This window comes from Staurois parvus, unplaced genomic scaffold (assembly GCF_062004578.1).
Source record: "Staurois parvus isolate SC_StPar_1 unplaced genomic scaffold, SC_StPar_1.0 ptg000151l, whole genome shotgun sequence".
NCBI classification, from domain to species: domain Eukaryota; kingdom Metazoa; phylum Chordata; class Amphibia; order Anura; family Ranidae; genus Staurois; species Staurois parvus.
Window position 1 is genome coordinate 22,304,289 of NW_028317947.1, and position 22,401 is coordinate 22,326,689.

The window sequence follows — 22,401 nt, forward strand, 5'->3', positions numbered from 1 at the left end:
CATAAAACACAGGAATAGCTGTGTTAATCCTACAACAATGATTGCATTGTGCAGCAGCGTAGGTGCTATCCTGAAAATCACACAGCAGTGTTGTCCTTCAGTGCACTGCTTTTACCTTGCAGAACCCAATGCAACTTTTCAATTATTATGCAAACACATCAAAAGAACTGTGCATGGCAAAAACAGATTGCTTGTAATTGCTAAAAAGATGCAAGGTCTACCTAGAGCGTATTAAGAACAAATGTTGCTCTTTGAAATTGCACTTGACAAAATTCTGTAACCCAACCCTGCAACAAAACAAGAACTTCAAGGAGAAAACTCACATTTCAGTAACATCTATGTAAACAGGATAGCTATTTACCAAAGTTGTCTTTTTATTCTGGATGCCGATTAAAAGAAAGCAGAACACTTCATGAAGTCTTGAACGAAATGTGGTCCATCTCGGGCAATGTACTAATGTTTGCTTGTTTCAAAAAATCAGATAGCCGTTAAAAACAAAGCAACTGCACCCAATTGCAGCTTTTCCCTCCATTTAAACAAAATAGATACATGGCTGATGGGAAGTAGGAAAATGAAAACCATAGCTCCGACAGTTCTCTGCTCACAATTAAAACAATATTTTTGCACTTACCATAAAATTCTTTTCTTGGGGTCCATTAAGGGAACCTAGGATTCGGTTATTCTCAGACAACTGGGTTGTATTGCCACCTACAGGGGGAATTAGACACTAACAAAAAAAGCTCTTGGGGAGCCAGTTAAACACTCCCCACCTCCAACATGCCTCATTTTTTAGAAAAGCGGTATCAGGAATGGAGAACAAAAGGGGTGAGACCAGAATCCCATAATGAACGCCGTTGAAATACTTTTATTGTAAGTACAAATTTCTTTTTCAGGCTGCATTTACACCTGAGTAGAGCAATTTTCAGGCATTTTTATTTGAATGTTTTAGAAGTGTATTACAAGCATTTTACATGTGTATACAAACGCTGTTTTACATTTGTTTTAGCCAATGGAAAGCACTAGGGGGAGGAGATAAATTAATATAGGCTACAAATTGTCTGAAATACACCTGAAAATCATGCAAATTGAGCATTTACATGTGTTCTCATTGAAGTCTATGGGGCCAAAAAATGCCCAAATCTGCCTGAAAAGAATCTCATGTACTTTTTTGAGCAACAGGCGTTCAGCTACAAGCTAAAACACGCTCAGGTGTTAATGGGGCCTTAAAGGAACACATGATTCAGTTTTTCTCAGACAACTTGGATGTCAAAAAGCAGTCTGAGATGGGCATCAGCAGCAAAACATTACCAGGCCCACAAAGCAAAATCATTATAACTGAGTACAGTAGGTAGCTCAAAACCTGCCTGAAGGATCTTACAAAAGCTGGAATCAGATGAGGCCTGAATATCAACCTGTTAAATCTTAAGAGATCATGTGAACAGATCTGAGAAACAGGTTCCTGATGTAAAAAGCCTAAGAAGCACTTTGGAGACCTAGTGGTGTGTGCCTTGTCATGAAAGGGTGTTACCCAATCCTGAAGAATAAGAAGCTGGTTCACCTTTACGGAGACTATCAGAAATGACAAAAACGAAAGTCAGCATTTCTTATAGAAGCAGTGGCTGAAAATTAAAACCACACAGCATGACCTACGTTGAGGCAGTGAAGAGAAGTTTATTTCTGATGTACTGGAGCTGGACAGAGAAACGTAAGGAACAAAATAATCTCAAAAAAGGAAAATGGCTAGGAAAAATGTTAATATTCTCTCACCATCCATCCTCGAAGGGGCAAAAAAACAAGAGAGAGCAGGAGGGGTTATACTTGACTAGGGAAGGGCTTGTTTCCACACTAATAATACCCAACTGTCCCAGAATAACTGAATCTTGAGTCCCATAATTGGAGAATTCAACTTTATGTTTGTGTTAGCCAACATTATTAAAGCTCATGGCAATGTCTCAAATAGAGTTGCTAATTAAAACAAAACTGCAACCTTTTAAAGTTTTTTTCTAGTATATATACAGTATAAGTTTAAATCTGAATTCCAAACAAGCCGCTAAACCCATACACTGCCTGGGAATGGTTTTATCTACCAAAGAATTTATAAATCTATTCAGCCAGCTGTGTAATCTAGGCTCCCCTGCCAGACAATAAAAAGCCAGGTGTAATACCTCAAATGCATTAGAAGCATACCTTAGTCAAGAACAGACTGCTAATTGCACAATGTCAGAAGAGTAGCACACTAACCATTCATCTCTCTCCTCTGTTCTCTCCTCTTATGAGCATGTTGGCCATCTGCTCACATGAACATGAATGTAAAGTATGTAAGTCATAGTTGACCACCATTGTAAGGGAGTTTGTCAACACTGAAGAACAATGAATCGGGGCACTTCATTGCAACCACTAATGTAAGAAGGTATATCAACGTTAACCACCAATGTAAGGGTGCAAATCACTGTTAACCACTAATACAAGGGGGGCAATTCAATTATCACCTACGTAAGGAGGCAGCTTACTGACCATCAATGACCACCAATGTAAGGAGGCAGCTCACTGACCATCAATGACCACCAATGTAAGATGGCAGCTCACTGACTATCAATGACCACCAATGTAAGGAGGCAGCTCACTGACCATCATTGTAAAGGAGCACTTTACCACTGACTACCAATGTAAGGAGGCACCTCAATGACCATCAGTGGAAAGGGACTTTTCACCATTGACCATAAAGACAGAGGTGATACTTCACCAGTAGCCAATGTAAAGGGGCACTGCATTGATCACAAAGCACAATGTATACACCAAATACACTTCAGACTACTGCAATCTGTGCTGTACACTACATACTCCCGACAGCTGAATTGCATGCATTTATTATCTGGACATTATTTGCTGAACATAATTATTACTAAATGTTCTGTCAAATAGAAGAGATCTGGTCTGGATGCCAAATATACAAGGTATGCCACTGTCAAGGAATTTCAAAGTTTTAAAAACCATGTCTCTACGTAGAATGTATAAATAAGGCAGCCTGCCCAAAGGTGAAGTAATTTTACTTTCTATATAGCTAACCCATGGTGTTCTGGGAATTTGCAGCATTCAACTTCCAGGTGCTGCATGCAGACAGCCCAGTGAAGTCTAATGCATGGAAGTTACAGGCAGACTTGCATTCGAAGTTAAGGATTTTGCAAAAAACAGCCCATTCACGCTATATGGGCATCATTGCCTGTATGCGTTTTTTAAAAATTGAACCAAAATATTTCAGTTTTCTCATGAGCAGGAATGTTACACACCTTCCCTGATTACAGATGAGCACTAGATGGAGCATCTACAAATCTGTATATTTAAAAAAATGTAGTAGATTTGTGCCCTCTTTCATCCAGCCCCTACATTAGGCCTCCTTGAGGCCCTTTTGAATCACAAACCTGAGGGACTCTCTATTTCCCAATTCTTCCTTATGGCTCACATTCTCACAGCCACTAAACAGGTCTTGGCACAGGCTTGGCTATCACTGCATATTTCTATCTTGGAGGTTAAACCCAAAGTGCACTGGATACTAGTTCATGGCTACGGCTACAAAACGAGATGCCTACATGTCTGCAAATCTGGGGTCCCTGGATTAAGACATTTTTCCAGAGAGATTTTGACCGCAGGCTACTAGACCAATGAAAATATATTTTATACAGCCATGCTATTATGCTATTGATAACTCCTGCACCCCCCCCCCCCCCAGCCAAATCTCCCCCTTCTCCCCAACAGCCTTACCCCCTTTCCATCTTTTTCTCCCGTTTGTCTCGTTTGTTTTATTTACTTTAACTCCTAATTGTCTCTCAGTCGATCCCTCGAAGTGCAAATATCCCATGCTATCAAGTTGTCTATGTTTTTGTGCCACACCGCTTTGATATAAGCTTCTATAGCTTACTGTGATGATCCTTTCACAAACGTATGCATTGCTCATCACGAATGTATCTTACTAGACCTTTTTCACATTTTCATGCTTAAGTTTTATACATTGTTAGTGGCTACTGTACACCACTATGTATCTCTGCTATTTTTTTGTGGAAAAAATGGGAGTAGAAAAAAATGTCAACATTTATTTTCAGCTGTTCATCCCTCTCAGAAGGGCTTGGCATTTTGCTCCAATTTTCTCCATTGTGATATTACTTTTATGCAGTAAGCCATCCTTCGTTATACTCCCTAGTATCCCTGTTTAGGAGTGTGAACCGCATTTAATGAACTCCTTTAAAGGGTAACAGATTTGTGGGTTTTTCAGGACTTTTGCCCACAATGTGTAAGTATACACAGCATTTGAGCACATTATGGCACATTTACTGCCAAAAGTGCCACCTCCAGTGAGCTGATATCTTCTCTCAGCCATCTTCTGGAATATTCCGCCATCTTGATTGGCTGGTCAGGGTTGACTTAAGTCCCACACATTACAAGGTTGAACACTGTGCTGCGCATGTGTTTCTTAGTACACAATTACAGAAAGAAAAATTCCAACAGGCAGGGAAGGAGCTTTTACTGCAGAAGAGACATCATACATGCTAGCAAATTTTCTAAACACTTTTTAAATTCTGAACCAAAATTATTAAGTACAACTATATATGAATATACAGTATATACACAAACAGTATAAAAGGAACCTTAACGCATAAAAAAAACCCTAATGCTTTGGAAGAAGGATGATCTGATGGGTAGGTTTGGGTTGTGGCACATTTGTTCCTGTGTTGGAAATCTTTCACTCATCATATGAGCTGCATGATGCTAAATTAAACTAACGTGATTAGTAAAGATCACTGCACACGACAAGCAGCGGGGAAATTAAAGTCCCCAGGGCGCTAGTGCAAAAGCTGACCTACAGCCCACCTGTCATGAGGAATCACCAGCACAGTAAGTAACACAAATACAGAGCCATGAGGATGGCGTTCAGGGAAGGCACTGCACGATGCTGTAAATTGTATAGTCGTCAGTCCTTTAGATCCAACACAAAATGATCTATACTGTCTATAAGTGTATTTACAAATACATAAATAAAAAGTTGAAGACTGAAAATGTGAATTGTTTTATTTTATGACAATGGGAAATGCTGTTTTTATAAATTCAGCAATTCTGATGACACCCCATCCACTTCTTGATTCTATATCAGAGCATCATATAAAGACTTGCATAGTACTTTTAATATAGACTAGGGAAGAGCAATTAGACAGCAAGGACTGCATATGCTGCCTCAACTGCTTCACAGGTTAAATTAATTTTAAATTGCTCCTCTGTTGCGGGTTCTGATGGAATTCTCCTCTCCATTCTTACAGATATCTGAGCATGAAAAGAGAATAAATTACTTTTATCCCACCATAGTTAGGCTGAGCATGTGAAAAAAAAGAAGTCCTAAAAAAATATTTTAAATATCCCAAGTACTAACCCACCAACTTAACTACTTTTCTCCTAGGGCAGTTAAAAACTGTATTTTTTACACTTTGCAACTTCTACAGGATATCTATGCAACCATTTATCAAACACTAAAATGAACTTTAATGCATACAAACACAATATAAAGCACAAATGTTGATAAAGTATAAATGATGGGGTTGTGTCGAGTAAATAGATACCAAACATGTCAAGCCTTAAAATTGTGCAAGCCCATGAAATCAGGAAAAAACTATGATGCCCAAAATTGCCTTTAAAAGCCTTTACAGGATATTAATCTTATCTGATCAGATTTTTAAAAAGAACATAGCAGTGCATATAATATAAAACGGAACAACACTGTCAGCCACTTCAGTCCATAATGTTCTTGGTAATATTCACAACAAATTGTGCAGCTTCTCTGTGATCAGGGATGATTCAGAAAAAAAATAAGCATCTGTAGGTGCACAGAAGTGTCAGAAATTCAGTTTGATAAGATGCCCTGGAGTTTAGAAATCACCGCTGTTCTGTGTTGGCATTGCTGCACTAGACATACTATCTAGATCACATGTGTGGAATCAGCGGCTGCTCTGATACCTAATAGGGTAGAATGATTTGTGTGCTGTAACAGCAATGCGTTTCAGAGATGGATCAGAAGAGTACGCAGCCTAGACTACTAAAAAAACCAAGGAATACCGGTACACGGTTAAAGTATATAAATTATATTTGCGCATCCATGTGAAAATCTTACTATTTATGCAAAGAGAATAATCCTAACAAAGGACTTTGGGAAATGGATAGTGGTGATGCAAGGAATCTGATGGAATGAAAAGTTTCAACAAACAGTTTTGTGCATCCATGGGGACAAAGCAGTGATGAGTAGTTGTAACCCTCATCTCTTTTGGCAGGGATAAAAATATCAACTTGTATGCACTGAAAAGGTACATTGTTTCCATAAAATACATTTTCTATGAATATGGACAGCTTTAGATTAGTATTTATTCATCAAGGAAATTATATACAATGGGGAAAATTATTATTTGATTCCCTGCAGATTTTGTAAGTTTGCCCACTTAAAAAAAAAAGAAGGGTCAACAATTTTTATCATAGGTGTATTTTAATGATAGAGACAGAGTATTCACCAAAATCCAGAAAAAAACACGATACAAATGTTATAAATTGAGTTGCAGTTCAATGAGTAAAGTAAGTATTTGATCCCCAAGCAAAAGATGACTTGGTACTTGGTGGTGAAACCCCTGCTGGCAAGCACAGAGGTAAGACGTTTCTTGTAGTTGGTTACCAGGTTTGCACACATCTCAGGAGGGATTTTGGTCCACTCTTCTTTACAGATCTTCTCTAAATTCTTAAGTTTTTTTGGCTGTCACTTGGCAACTCAAAATTTCAGCTCCTTCCATAAATGTTCTAAAGGATTAAGGTCTGGAGACTGGCTAGGTCACTCCATGACATTAATGTGCTTCTTCTTGAGCCACTCCTTTGTTGCTTTGGTGATATGTTTTGGGTCATTGTCATGCTGGAAGACCCATCCACGACCCATCTTCAGTGTTCTGGCTGAGGGAAGAAGGTTCTCATCCAAGATTTTACAATACATGGCCCCGGCCATTGGCCCCTCAATGCGGCAAAGCCGGTATTCACCTATAGCAGAGAAACAACCCCAAAGCATAATGTTTCCACCTCTGTGCTTGAATGTAGGGATGGTGTTCTTTGGGCCATAGCATTTTTCTTCCCCCAAACACGCGAGTCGAGTTAATGCCAAAGAGCTTGATTTTGGTCTCATCTGACTACAGCACTTTCTCTCAATCCTTTTCTGAATCCTCCCATGTAGTTCTGGGCTGATCCCTCACTTTTCTCATGATCATCCTTACCGAGGCGAAATCTTGCATGGAGCTCTAGACCGAGGGTGATTAATGGTTACTTTGTATTTCTTCTACTTGCAAATAATCGCTCCAACAGTTGTCTCCTCACCAAGCTTCTTGCTGATGGTCTTGTAAACCATTCCAGACTTGTGCAGGTCTACAATCTTGTCCCTGATGTTCTTTGACAGCTCTGTGGTCTTGCCCATGGTGGTAAGGTTTTAATGGAAGAAAAATTCTGTGGACAGGTGTCTTTTATACACATATCGAGTTGTCGTTAGGAGCACCTTCTTAAATTGACAGGACTAATCTGTGTACCACATTAGCACCAGTCTGTGGGAGCCAGAATTATTGTTGGTTGGTAGGGGATCAAGTATTTATTTTACTTACTGAACTGCAATTTTTAACCTTTGTATCATGTGTTTTTCTGGATTTTTGCTTGATATTCTGTCTCGATCATTTACAATATACCTATGATAAAAATTATGGACACTTTCTTTGTAAATTGGCAAACTTACAAAATCTGCATGGGATCAAATAATTATTTTTGCCACTGTAGTTCCTTAGTGCCAATTCCACTCCAGAAGAAAAGAAGTTATTAATATATTAACAAGGAGAGAGAAACCCCTACATTATCCTCTAATACGGGGACTACAAAATGTGTCAAAACAAAGTAATTACCTAATCAAATAATGTAGGTATGTAAATGTGTAATAATATTCAACAAAGAAAGGAGAGTAGAAGCTGTATGGGGCTGGTTCTGCAAAGTGGAATTACAATACATGCAGGTAACAGAGGGTCAGTGCCTAGAGCATCTTGGAAGGAGGAGGTATGAAAACAAACTGTTTATCATGGAGATGTTAGAAAACACTGCTTATGAAATGCAAGCAAACACGCTTCAAAATGACATTTTTACAGGGTACTGCCCATGTATTAAACCCTAATGGTACCTTTTGTAAAGCACTGCGCAAACTGTTAGTGCTATATAAATCATGTAAAATAATAATCAAAAAAGATTTTTGCAAAATGGTCAGTAAGAAAGTGTTGAAACTTGTAAATGTGTGTATGGTTAACTGCAAGTACCGAATCCGCGGCAGTTCACACAGGTAAATCTTTAGTTTGCCCTCTTTGTCCTCCTTCCTGAACATCCCTATTGGCCACTGAAGCAGCCCAATATACAGATAGGTCTATAGAAAGTTACAGATCATCTTTAGTGCAGCGGAGCCTGCAGACCCAAAGCTGTTAAACAGAACAGTGCTGGAAGTTCAGAGGCAGGAAGAGGACAGGGCATCCCTACAGTTAAATTCCTATGGAACCCAGCAGCCTGCACATTATGGGACTTCATTATAGGTAAGTAATGTATCCACCGCTGTAGAGGAATAATAGTTTTTAGGTAAAATTCAGCTTTAACTAAAAAGTCTCTTTAAAGCATCCCGGGATGTTTGCTCTCTACCTTTGTTAAATTCAGTTAGCACTCTTTCTTTGCAACACTGGCAATCTAGAGGCAATAGCATAAGGAACATATTTTCTTTATATGATCTGCTTTATTCCCACAATCTAAAAACATACTGGCAGACTGTTAAACTTCTACCCCAATGGGCCCTACAGTAAAGTCTTCATCTGTCTGCGTACCCATGATAGGGATATAACACTGTCTATGTACCATCTAAAGCAGTGGTTCTTAACCTGGGTTCGATCGAACCCCAGGGGTTCGGTGAGTCAGTCTTGCGGGTTCGGCGGAGGTGAAGACCCACACCCGACTCATATGATTCGTGGAGTAAATATTCATTATTATGTTTTTGTTTTTGTGTGAAAATCATGTTTTAATGGTTTTGTTCTTTGTTCTTAACGGTTTTGTTCATTTTGTGCACCTATGTATAAATATATACCTAAATATATACCTAGGTTTTCAATTTTAAAAATCATATTTTATTTTTCCAATTAAGAAGGGTTCGGTGAATGCGCATATGAAATTGGTGGGGTTCAGTACCTCCAACAAGGTTAAGAACCACTGATCTAAAGCAATGAAGAATTCGATGGTGTCATATAAAAAAAGAAATATGTAATAAATATATAATTTGTATTACATGAATAGAGCGTCACTGATTGTGAAGCTGTAGATCAGGGATCAGCAACCAGTAGATCTCGGCCAGGTGACTGGTAGATCTCGGTCTGGGCTTGCTGACCCGCCATTGTTATTATTATGATACCGGATTTATATGGCGCCAACAGTTTGCTCAGCGCTTTACAATATAACGGGAGACAATACAGTTCAATACCAGAGCATAAAACAGAGTGCAATGCAGAGGGACCGCCTGTAAAGTTGGAGCTGTAGTAGAGAGCACAAATCTCCTCTGTAGTGTTGGCTCCTACGCCCGGTCATGGTTGGTGGGTTTCAGATGAATGAGACCGCTCTGGAAGTGCCTTGCAACCTTGTGCAATACAGCAAACAAGGGGTTAAACAGGCAGAGGTGTGTTGCTTTCTCACCACCTACTTTAACCCCTTGGATGCCGCAGAAGCATGCAGTTGTGTGGCACTTGCAGAGTGGCCCCATTTACTTGAATTGGTCTCAATTGACACGTGGTAGCACCCACCAAAAATCAACAGGGCATGTAATTCCTGCTGCAGCATATGTGCACCCTTGGCTGCTGCCTCAGCAGCTAAAAGGGGTAGGAATTGGGGGCAGTTAACCCGTGATTCAACTGCAGGGTTTTACCACCCCCCAACTTTGCATGTGAACGAGCCCTAAGAGTGCGGTTGCCGGATACAACTAAGGGCTCATTCACAAGTGCAGCAGGCACTACTGCTCCTCTGCAAAGCAATCCACGTGTGTGTTGACAGGTGGTGAGGGGGTGATATTTTATTTATTTATTTATTTATTTATTTAAGGTACTTCTATAGCTCCATTAATTTACGCAGCACTTTACATATATATTGTACATTCACATCAGTCCCTAACCCTCAAGGGGCATACAATCTAAAGGTCCTAACTTACATTCATACATACACATACTGGGGCCAATTTAGACAGGAGCCAATTAACCTACCAGCATGTCTTTGGAGTGTGGGAGGAAACCGGAGTACCCGGAGGAAACCCACACAAGCACAGGGAGAACATGCAAACTCCAGGCAGGTGGTGCCGTGGCTGGGATTTGAACCAACGACCCTAGTACTGCCAGGCGGAAGTGATAACCATTTAGCCACTGTGCTGCCCCTATGTTGCCTCCTCATCACTTGATTTAATCCCTTGATTGCCATGCAATGCACACGATTGTGACACGGTAGTACGGCAATTAGAGGTTTAAATCAGGTGTGAGGAGGTGGCCCTGGCCGACACTGTGCCCGGTGATCTGTGACTTCTCCCATGTTGTTCAGGTAGATCTCCACCTCTTTAACCACATGCCGCCCAGCCACTGCATATAAACGGTGGCAGGACGGCGCTCGTAGGCAAAAGCACGTTTTAAAAACGGCTGCCTTCAAAACAGGTAGGGGGCACGCGCGAGGCGCGCGCCTGCCCTGCCTGTCCCGCGGGTGTCAGCAGCGGGTCTCCGCCGCCGGGTCATGGCTGGTTTTTACCGGCCGTTTTCCCACGATGAGCGGTAATCACTGACACAGAGCAGGGCTGCATTGTTTACACACAGCCTGCTCTGTGACAGTTCGCGGACAAGCTGCAGAGGGAGAGAAGAGTTTCTCTCCCTTGATCAGCTCCCCCCTCCCTCCCCCCATCCAGTACACACCCCTGCCCCCTAGTAAAACACTCCCCTTACACAGCAAATTCTAAAAATGTTAACCCGTTCCTCCCCAGTGACATTAGTACAGTTTCAGTGTTTTTTTTTCACTGATCACTGTATTGGTGTCACTGGGGATGTCAGTGACCCCAAGTCAGTTCCCCCCAGTGTCAAAATGTCCGCCGCAGTCCCGCCATAAGTCGCTGGTCGCCGCCATATGTCGCTGATTGCCGCTATATGTCGCTGATCGGCGCCATTATTAGTATAAATAAAAATTAAAAATCCCAGTATCTTTCCCACCATTTGTAAACACTATAACTTTCACGTAAACCAATTAATTTACACGTATTGGGTTTTTTTTTTAGCAAAGACATGTCGCAGAATACATTTTGGCAGAAATTTATGACTAAATTTGATTTTTGAATTTGTTTTTTACTGGACATGTTTTATAGCAAAAAGTCCAAAATATTGTTTTTTTTTTCCTCAAAACTGTCGGCCTTTTTTTTTATAGCGCAAAAAATAAAAACCGCACAGGCGATCAAATACCACCAAAAGAAAGCTCAATTTGTGGAGAAAAAAAGGATGTAAATTTCATTTATGTACCGTACTGCATGACCGCGCAATTGTCCGTTAAACTAGCGCAGCGCTGTATAGCAGAAAAATGGCGTAAATTGCAGTATTTATACCATAGTTTGTAGACGCTATAACTTCCACACAAAGCAATCAATATACACTTATTGGGATTTTTTTTACCAAAAACATGGAGCAGAATACATTTTGGCCAAAATTTATACCCAACTTTGAGTTTACTATTTATTTTTTATAGCAGAAAGTAAAAAATATTGTTTTTCTTCAAAATTTTTGGCCTTTTTTTGTTTATAGCGTGAAAAATAAAAAGCGCACAGGTGATCAAATTACACCGAAAGAAAGCTCTATTTGTGTGAAAAAAGGACGTAAATTTCATTTGGGTGCAGCATTGCATGACCGCGCAATTATCAGTTGAATTAGTGCAGTGCCGATTAGCAAAAAGAGGCCTGGTCATTAACCTCCTTAGCGGTTTTCCCGAGTGTAGCTCGGGGTAAAATTTCTATACCACAAGCGGTAACCCCGAGCTACACTCGGGCTTACCATGCGGCGCTGCTCTGGGGGTCCCTGCAGCACTTACCTTGTCCTTCGTTCCCACGATGTGTCCCCTGCAGCGTCCCCGGTCATCTCCTCCGGCCGATGCCGGCATCCGGCTTCTGTGTTCCGGTCCCCGTGACGTCAGGACGTACCGGCGTCGGGAAATTTAAAAAATTTAAAAAATGTCATTTTTTTTTTTTTTTCAATTTTAAATAGTAAAACATTGCTGTTTCATCCCATTTCACATACATTTTGTCCCGAGTGCTTTGTCCGGCGCCCTTCCTGCATTTTGTCTGTTCTTTCTGCCTGGAAACTTAGAAAAGTCCATGGCGTCCAAAAAGCGTCCCTTTACGTCAAAAGCAGTTTTAGACCGGCTAGAGAACAGCGATAGTAAATCAGAACCACTTACAGAATTGAGTGATAATGATTTGTGGGGAAATTTTCCTAAAAATTTACAGCCTACAATAAAAAACTATTTCCATGCAGAAAAAATGGTACCGCTTTCAGCACAAAAAATCAGAAGGAATCATACCGCCAAGGAGGTTAAGGGGGGTAAATCCTCTGGAGCTCAAGTGGTTAAGGTTGCCTACCCCTGCTGTAGATGAAGACAGCTTAGTAGTGTGGATGAATGTAGGAGTTGTCACATTTAGCAAAGAAATATTAAAAAAAAGTATACACCTCTATCATATGAGGAATCTGTGTACACTGATGAGTGAAAATCAAGCTGCATGCTGTTATTTAACACATAATCACAATGTCCACGGAGTAGACTTTCTTCTTGCTGTAGAGGAACATTCCGTGTAGCTCAGTCTTGTGAGCAGAAGTGGCCCCGTGTCTGCTATGAGAGTCACGTGCCCAGAATGAGCGCATTAGTTGAGCACAGCTATAGCCTGGCATTCAGTCCAGTCGCTCTTTTCCATCCTGCTGCTATCAGATTGTTCTGCCAGGGTAGCAGAGAAAGAGCAATTCTGTCTACCGCTTCACTGCACCCTGAACATCAAAATATTTCCATCTCTGCCCATTTCTCTCATACTGTGCGATTAAATACTGACATTAATATATGTTCCTTAAGCATGTTAACAAAGCGGATATTTATACCGCCACTACCTTCCCTTTACAAACAAGCTGGGCATCATTTCTATCAGCTTACTCTGACATTTAAAGAGAACTCCAGGCAACAATCAATCAGTACTGATGACACCAGCCACTGTGCTAATATCATAAAATCCATTCAATTAAAGTAATTAAAAATAAACCCACAACAGTACAATCAGTCTGTAGATGCAGTAACACATGCTTGTTATACTCACTGTGGAACCTAGGGAGTTAATCCTCTGCATTGTGCAAAAACACGGTTTGATCCTGACTTCTCTGATCCTTCCCTTCTTCCAGTGCCCCCTTTCCTCCTGACAAGACATATCGTGTGGAGTCAGTCTGCACATGCTCAGTTTGGTGTGTATTGCTAGAAAGGTTTTTGTTTTCTTGGGAGAGTGCATGTGATAAGCATGGGGCCAATCAGCACTGTCCAGACAGAGGTAAGGGGTTCTGAATCCTCCTAGAGCAGAATGAAAACTCCTCCTACAAGCTTTAACCAGTGCTCTGTTGAACACTGATAGAAGTCACAAGACTGCTCTAACTGCTGATGAGAAAAGGTGTTTAGCATTTTAGATTTACTAAAATAATTGAATTTCCATGTTGTGTGTATTGTGAGAGACCATATATAGTGAATGCAGGGTCTGGGGAGACCAGATATAGTGAATGCAGGGTCCTGGAAGACCAGATGTAGTGAATGCAGGGTCTGGGGAGACCAGATATAGTGAATGCAGGGTCCGGGGAGACCAGATATAATGAATGCAGGGTCCGGGGAGACCAGATATAGTGAATGCAGGGTCCGGGGAGACCAGATATAGTGAATGCAGGGTCCGGGGAGACCAGATATAGTGAGTGCAGGGTCCGGGGAGACCAGATATAGTGAATGCAGGGTCCGGGAAGACCAGATATAGTGAATGCACGGTCCGGGGAGACCAGATATAGTGAATGCAGGGTCCGGGGAGACCAGATATAGTGAATGCAGGGTCCGGGGAGACCAGATATAGTGAATGCAGGGTCCGGGGAGACCAGATATAGTGAATGCAGGGTCCGGGGAGACCAGATATAGTGAATGCATGGTCCTGGAAGACCAGATGTAGTGAAAACTCCTCCTACAAGCTTTAACCAGTGCTCTGCTGAACACTGATAGAAGTCACAAGACTGCTCTAACTGCTGATGAGAAAAGGTGTTTAGCATTTTAGATTTACTAAAATAATTGAATTTCCATGTTGTGTGTACTGTGAGAGACCAGATATAATGAATGCAGGGTCTGGGGAGACCAGATATAGTGAATGCAGGGTCCGGGGAGACCAGATATAGTGAATGCATGATCCAGGAAGACCAGATATAGTGAATGCATGATCCGGGGAGACCAGATGTAGTGAATGCAGGGTCCGGGGAGACCAGGTATAGTGAATGCAGAGTCTGGGTAGACTGGATATAGTGAATGCAGGGTCCAGGGAGACCGGATATAGTGAATGCGGGGTCCTGGGAGACCAGATGTAGTGAATTCAGGGTCCGGGGAGACCAGATGTAGTGAATGCAGGGTCCGGGGAGACCAGATATAGTGAATGCAGGGTCCGGGGAGACCAGATGTAGTGAATGCAGGGTCCGGGGAGACCAGATGTAGTGAATGCAGGGTCCGGGGAGACCAGATGTAGTGAATGCAGGGTCCGGGGAGACCAAATATATTGAGTGCAGGGTCAGGGGTTTAGTAACACTAAGTTTATGCACCTTGAAAATCACACTGTAAATTTCTTCCTTTGGTATGTCGGATACAATGGATATCTCAGCTGAAATAAGCCCAGTAAAGTATATCTGGCTATTTGCACCCAGAAATTTCCATTCATGTCAATTAATTTTCGCTTAAAAATGAAAACCAGTAGCTTCTTATCCTAATGAATGGATGGTTGGGCAGTCAGACAATCTCCATTGCCTGCTCCCTTCCAGCAAGCTGAGCATGTAAACATTCCCAGTCATGTCGGCTTTTCATCACATACTGAGCAAATATTCACAGGCCCGTCTACTAATGCCAATCTGCAGAATCCCAGTCCTCAGTGCTGTATCCACTGGCTTGTGTGACAATGACCAAACATCCCCAGCTGTGTCAGCTATTTACTGTACTGAGCATCCAGCCAGTCTCAAAAGTCATCAATGCTCTGTGACACTTTATGGCTAAGTCTTGTTTTAACCCATACATATTATTGGAAAAAAAAAAAGAGAATTCTAGAGTCTACCTTAGATTGTACACCCCTTGAGGGTTAGGGACTGATGTGAATGTACAATATATATGTAAAGTGCTGTGTAAATTGATGGCGATATATAAGTACCTGAAATAAATAAATAATAACAAATAATATATATTTTTTTCAATTCTGGATGGTTACCAAAACGTTTACTCAAATGTAATGCATATCCCTGCAATGGGATTTTCTTTGGATGTCCCCTTAAACCTGCAAACCAATGCAACACCATATGGTGTCACACTACCACAAAACATTCTGCCACTGTAAAATAAACAAGTAATTTGACAGCAGCAACATTAGTTATGACCAGGGGAGGACTGACCATTTGGAAACTCGGGCACTGCCCGAGGGCCCGGGGTCAGTAGGGGGCCCCATGAGATGTCCCTGGTACCTTTTTCATAGGCTTTTTTGAGTTTGGGCAAGGACACAGGGTCCCCATGATCCCCTATTGCCCGGGGCCCCATGAGTTGTCAGTCCGCCCTGGTTATGACCTTATTTATTTATTTCAGGTACTTATATAGCGCCATCAATTTACTCAGCACTTTACATATATATTGTACATTCACATCAGTCCCTAACCCTCAAGAGACGTACAATCTAAGATCCCTAACTTACATTCATACATACTAGGGAAAATATAGACAGGAGCCAATTAACCTACCAGCATGTCTTTGGAGTATGGGAGGAAACCGGAGTATTTCTTGCTTTATTTATTACAGGTACTTATATAGCGCCGTCAATTTACACAGCGCTTTATATATTCACATCAGTCCCTAACCCTCAAGGGGTGTACAATCTAAGGTCCCTAACTCACATTCATACATACACACACTAGGGACAATATAGACAGGAGCCAATTAACCTATCAGTATGTCTTTGGAGTGTGGGAGGAAACTGGAGTACCCAGAGAAAACCCACGCAGGCACAGGGAGAACATGCAAACTCCAGGCAGGTGGTGCCGTGGTTGGGATTCAAACCAACGAACGTAGTATTGCCAGGCGGTAACCATTTAGCCACTGTGATAGTGTGGAGACACTGAAGGTCATATACACCAAATTAGCTTTTAGCAGCCGGGGGTAATGAGGAGTCGCCTGAAGTTACAGATCTCCTGCAGTCTACATCCAGCAGCTGCCCCCTCATTTTTCCCCTAGCAAGGTTCTGGCAGGTATGCTGTGCTTAGGCATGTGCCTGCTCCATCTGCTGGCTGATATTCAGTACTGCAGCTGATGCACCTAAGGATCAATACAGGTGCCAAGTTCTAAATCCGTCTCTGGTCTGTTACTCTGTTTGGAAGCTATTCCAGGTATCTGCTACTGGTCTCCCATTCTTGGCTTGTTTTTGGTCTAATGCTCCTCGTTATCTGTACTTGCTTACAACTGGATGCTGTTACCTGTGATCTGTAGTCTGCTTTGATTTTGTTCTCGATTCTTCAGCCTTTTTTCAACACCTATCCTGGTCTGAACAGGAGTACAGCTCTGCCTTATTATTTGTACTCCGCGTGCTCTGTGTAAGTATCTGTTGTCGGCAGCAAGACGATTCTTCCTGAGGACTTCTTACCCCTGCTGCTTAATTTGTCCTCATCACTAGGGGTTCTGATGAGAACCACAAACCTAACTTCCCTCTCACTTCACTGGCTGCTTGTTTATTCCGGATCAATGAAAATACAAGTGCCAGAGACAGCCAAGCAGCATTTTCAAAACTATTTTAGTACAGGTATACTATAAATTGTTTCCTTTTCACATTTTCTAAATCTGATATACACACTCTGTGTAACCTTTATTTACTCCTTTTTGTGTGTGGTTTTTTTTTATACTAGGTTATTCTAGCTCAATACGTTTCTGTCTGATTTTACTGGTTGCAATCGATCTGTATACAAAGGAACCCTTGTGTAGACAGAAAAATGGCTGCAGGAATCACTCTGAATTTGCTGACAGCAAAATTGGAGGGCATCAATAGATATATGCCCACCACAGGGTATCAAAAATATAATTCTCTTGCAGACCACACTTTTTTTTCTGCGTCAATAGCTTCACCGCAGAATACAAGTATAATCTTCACACTTGTTCCAATAATAAAAAAAAACAAAAAACAGTTAATCATTGATTGTTGAAGCAAAAAAAAAAAAAAAAAAGAAAAGATTTTTTCCCCCTCACACAAATAGCAAGTGTGACGTTGCTTAGGACATCAAGCCAAGACATCTGTATTCATAGACATCACGGTGTACAAAATGTACAATTGACAAACACTGCTTTCCATGCGTAGTTTCAATACATAGCTGCAAGCCAAATGTTTCCAGCAGTGCTTTACAATTTGCTAGTTCACAATCACAGAATTCACCTTCTTTCTCTAAAATACAAATGTTTGTAACTGGGTCTTCTTATTTTGCAAAACTCTGTTACTAGACATGTGCATTTCATGTTGTTACGATTAGTTTTTCGGACATAAATTGCATTTGCGGAGATTCAGATGTATACAAATCTCTGAATGGACATAACAGTAATGAATCCGAATGAATCCAAAAACATAATGAAATTAAAAAATTCATTTGTTTCATATGGATGACGTCACATGATGTGATAGTAGTTCCCCCATTGGGAAAATAATTCAATTTCATTTAAATTTAATAATTCAGATTTGGATAACGAATGAATCTGAATTTCGCTCCATTCATTAATTTCTCTTAGTGGGTTGGACTAGCATCTGAAAATATCGAATCCTTCTGATTCAAGTCCATCCGATTTGATAAAATATTGAATATATAGCAATCTCTAAAAAAAAACTGTCACATTTTTCCAATCCTCCCATACCAATGAATATATAAAACAAATGCCAAAGCCACAATACAAATTAAAAAAATGAATCAATTCAACATAATGAATATGACTAAATGACATTCTTTAATGAATGAATGCATCCGAGATGGAAAGAAAATTTGCAGTGTGCACATGTCTAGTTGTTACGTGTGTTCTGCCAACACAAGTAATGATTTCTCAATGTTGAGAGAAATACATAGGCTACCATTATTCACCATCTTCTGAAAATACTAGTCTCTTTCTGGCTTTGGGTTGAGCCACTAAGAAAACAAGCATACAGATCAGGATCGTTAGAATCAAGTCAGAACGTGAATTCTACATACCTCTTTAAGTCAGAAGCAGGTACCAAAGCCAGCACATATTTATGACAACCAAGGAACAAGTATTTTTAGGTTAGATCTTGGATCCTCCAACAGTGAGATTCATTTACCTAAATTTCAGACTTCCTGACCACCTGGCAGTTTTGGGTGTCCCCATCCACCACTGCGTGTTACAGCTTTGCCTGATACTTTCTCTATAATGTAAAAAATAAAAATTCCAAAATGGAGAGTGGGAATTTCTCATACTGGCCTGAGCCGTTCATGCAGCCTCCCAACTTCTGAGCACATCACTGTAGCAAAGTATATAATACCTGCAGTTGCTTACAATCTAAAGACCCACATTCAAAAACATAAAAAATGTTTGTTATAGTTAGACATGGTGAAGAAAAAATGGTGTGAAGCCTGGAAGTCAAAAAGGCAGCAACCGTCAAACAGTCAATGAACTCTGTGCCCAGACTCTCAAACTAAAGTGTCAGTCTCAAAGGAAGTTAAATTAAATGTGATAGCATATATTTCATAAAAAAGCCAAATGATTATAGCACGACAAGACTCAATCATTACATTCTGCATTAGTTCAGTCAAGACTGGTTCCCATTAAACACTGCAATTTCTCCACCACGTGGAACATGAGAAGGAGGCTACACAAAATCATATGACATGAGTCAGCAATCTTACCAACCATTACCCTTACTTTGCTCCTACAGTCAGGAAGAAGATAAAGTCAACGTGACAGGTAGAAGGATATGTGAAGTTTGGTGCAAGAGAATTCTGCGTTACTAGTTTTCTTTCTGATGGCCTAAAATAGAATGTTATGAATTATCCTGGGGCATCAAGGAAAATAGGAGTGTTAGATCCTGAACATACTATTGCCAGTGGCATCTACTGATTGTTTGTATAGTAGAAACCTGCTTGGTGAAGCTTATGAGTACCATCTGCCTTTCTGTAAATGGCTGTGACCTGAAGCTAATCTGAAAAGCTCACAAGTTACTAAAGCATGCAGAAAAGTAGTCCTCAACAGATGGCGCCATTTTATTTAATATTTTTTTTTCCTTTAACCTATGCAGAATTATTATACATGGAACTGTGGTGTCACTCAGGAACACAAATGCTGATAAACCTCTTTCCAAAGCTGAAACACAATTTAAATAGCTGATCGCATATTTAAAGTGCTATACTGACTGCACAAGTCACTAACTGACTGAATGTCACTAAGCTTCCAAAAAATATATCCACAGGTCTTCTAAAAATGTAGTTGTAACCAATGACAAAGTATGTAGAGGGAATATCACATTTAATTAGTTGTATACAGTATATTTTCTATATTTTCAAAGAGTTAGTCGATCCAAGACTCATATTCAAGGGTTTGCTGAAGCTGGAATGTTACATCTCAGTGGTTTCTTACGTTTTTCAGGGACACCAGTGGTAATAGCTTTGCACTGGAATTTGTAGGTCAACGTACCAGCCATGGAAATAATAAAGAGGGTCCCATGGTCCTAATAGGATTTTAGGTCTTATAATATGGAGACTACAAACGGAGAAGTGGTATCAACCAACAGTATCAGCCCAAGGGGGGTGTAGGAACGTAAAAACATAATCTGGCATAGCAGAGAATTGGCAGGGGAGTAAGTCCATCATGCTGTACCAATGACTTGAACAACACACTTACATGGAAAGATACTTTACCCTAGACTATAGAGTGGAAAATATATATATATACATATAACCACACACACACACATTTATATATATATACACATTTACACACACACACACACACACACATTTATATACATATACACACACACATATATACATATACACACACACACATATATATACATATACACACACACACACATATATATACATATACACACACACACACATATATACATATACACACACACACACATATATATACATATACACACACACACATATATATACATATACACACACACACACACATATATATACATATACACACACACACACACATATATATACATATACACACACACACACATATATATACATATACACACACACACATATATATACATATACACACACACACACACACACACACACATGTATATACATATACACACACACATACACATATATATACATATACACACACACATACACATATATATACATATACACACACACATACATATATATATACATATACACACACACACATACATATATATATACATATACACACACACACATACATATATATATACATATACACACACACACATACATATATATACATATACACACACATACATATATATACATATACACACACACACACACACATATATATACATATACACACACACACACATATATATACATATACACACACACACATATATATACATATACACACACACACACATATATATATATATATTTATATACGTATACACACACACACACACATATATATTTATATACATACACACACATTTATATGCATATACACACACACACACACATATACACACACACACTGTATATAATTCTAAATTAACCTTTTAAATCCAAGCACAGAAAACACTGTGGGATGTCCATTACAAGCTTAGATTTGATACTTCAATACAGTACTGTGTGTCCAGTTATACGCGGTGTTCTTTTGATGTAGGTTGTTTTTACTTGTCAGAGTATCATGAAGAACAGGTGGGAAGATGTAATCCCTCCCTCTGATGGATAGGGGGTTGAGGGTATTAAACTGATATACAGGGTCTGACAGATAGTGATGATTTAGGCCTCACCGGCCAAGACACGTTCGAGAAGATTTTAGCTGTTTGATAATAAATTGCTCTTGAAGGATCAGTAACCCAGTACCGGCTTGCTCTATCAGTACTGTGTATTATACATTGGTAGTAACCCAACTACAATCACAGCTTGTACACAGTTGATATCATGAAAAACATTTTGATAGAAGCACTTCCTGGTAACAACCAATTTCAATTTACCAGTGTCAGACCAGTTAAATAGTCTGCCTGGTTGTCATTGGTTACAATGTAATTTTACATAAAACAGATTTTATGAAAGTGTCTAGATTTATTGGAATGATACAAACCCAGAGAAAAATTAGCAAGACTGTCAGCAGCCTTGGCCTACCTAGAAATCCTAAACTGCCAGTAAGTACCAAGGGCACCTATTACTCCTGACTAAAGCTAAGCTTTAGGGCACCCCAAAGGGATCAGGAGCAGCACAATCCAGTGGGCTAAGGCATCACTGTTCTCACTTTCTTTTTTATATTAAAGGCTTTAATGTGCAGTTTTCTCACATATCGAGCGGTTTTTAGTGTCGCTGCCTCCTCCCTCATTCGCAGCTTCAGAGGAGTCAATCTGCCATTGCGAATCACTTGATGTTGAAAATATGAAAGTTCAAAATGCCAGCAGGAATAGAAACTCACGTTGACAGTTCAGCTTTTCTAACTTCAGGTATACTGCCCTGTTGTGTGACTTTTTAAAAACTTTTTAATGAATAATTTAAAAAACGATAGAGAAATAGAATAAAATGAGATTGTACCAGTACAATGGCATGGCATTTAATAACAGGAAAATTCTATCATATTTAAAATGAAGCAGCGGCCAGAATCTCCTCACAATAGGAAAAATACAATTCCTTCTAGACCCTCTACAGGTCTTGCCTTTTAGAATAGCTCCTTGGTTTGATCACTCAAATTGTGGGTTCAGGCATAGGCAGACAGTTCCAGCTGTATTTTGGGTTGATCGGAATTTCTGTGGAATACTCAACCACAGCGATCCTTCACCGTAGCCCC

The 22,401-nt window shown here is 40.2% G+C and overlaps 1 protein-coding gene and 1 long non-coding RNA gene across 4 annotated transcripts in view; one reads left to right on the plus strand and one right to left on the minus strand.

Annotated features, from left to right (window-relative positions):
* The window catches only part of ASIC2 (acid sensing ion channel subunit 2), a 655,219-nt gene that overhangs the window by 277,041 nt on the left and 355,777 nt on the right, over positions 1-22,401 (minus strand). The gene's annotated exons all lie outside the window — the stretch shown is intronic.
* The window catches only part of LOC149464614 (uncharacterized), a 50,872-nt gene that overhangs the window by 19,923 nt on the left and 8,548 nt on the right, over positions 1-22,401 (plus strand). Inside the window, exon 1 of one of the 2 annotated variants that reach the window (XR_016312383.1) lies at positions 16,710-16,760. The exons of the other annotated variant lie outside the window; for it this stretch is intronic. This is a non-coding gene — a long non-coding RNA (uncharacterized LOC149464614). Of the gene's footprint in view, positions 1-16,709; positions 16,761-22,401 lie in introns of those variants that run through there. 2 annotated transcript variants of the gene reach the window in all.